Source organism: Elephantulus edwardii, unplaced genomic scaffold (assembly GCF_000299155.1).
Source record: "Elephantulus edwardii isolate Elephantulus edwardi_28Jun2011 unplaced genomic scaffold, EleEdw1.0 scaffold00273, whole genome shotgun sequence".
NCBI lineage: Eukaryota > Metazoa > Chordata > Mammalia > Macroscelidea > Macroscelididae > Elephantulus > Elephantulus edwardii.
Genome location: NW_006400023.1, coordinates 2,163,823 through 2,164,712, shown reverse-complemented (window position 1 = coordinate 2,164,712; position 890 = coordinate 2,163,823).

The following is an 890-nucleotide window of genomic DNA, read 5'->3' as shown; positions in this document are numbered from 1 at the left end:
AACACTTGCCTCAAAGGAGCAGCCTGGTTTCACCTTCTCTAGGATGTACTTGTTCTCCTAGCAGGACAAACCTGTTTGTTCTCTTAATAGTCCATAGTATATTCAGTACTCTTCTCCAGCACCACAGCTCAAAGGTTGAAAGTTCAAAGTTCAACTTTCTGATGAATAGCATGTAATTGTGAAGATCATCGCCTGGATGAGGTGCACCTTAGTCTCCAGACTGACATCATTGCTCTTCAGTACTTTAGGGAGGTCCCTGACAGCAGACTTTCCCAATGCAGTTTGTCTTTTGATTTCCTGGCTGCTAGTACCAAGAGTGTTGATTGTAGAGCCAAGCAAACAGTAGCTGTTAACAATCTCAATCTCTTCACTGTCTATCATGATGCTGCCCCATCGGCCCAGTGGAGAGAATCTTCATTTTCTTGATGTTGAGCTTCAATCAATATTGAAGGCTACAGTCCTTGACCTTCTGCATCAAGTTCTATGTCCTCCTTAGTTTCAGCGAACAAGGCTGTATCATCTGCATAACTCAGATTGTTGATGAGTCTTCCTCCAGTTCTGATGCCACATTCCTCCTCACTGAATCCAACCTCCCGGATGATCTGTTCTGCATATAGTACCCTTCATTTAATATTCATATCTAATGATTGATGTATCTTAGGTTGTGTTCCCTAGGGAAGTACAGACCAATGAAATATATATATACCAATGAAATATATATATTCCAATAACCAATTATATATATTTGTTCCCATCCCAAAGAAGGGTGACCCAACAGAGTGTGGAAACTATAGAACAATATCATTAATTTCACATGAGAGCAAGATTCTACTGAAGATTATCCCAAAACGACTGGAACAGCACATCAGCAGAGAACTGCCAGAAGAACA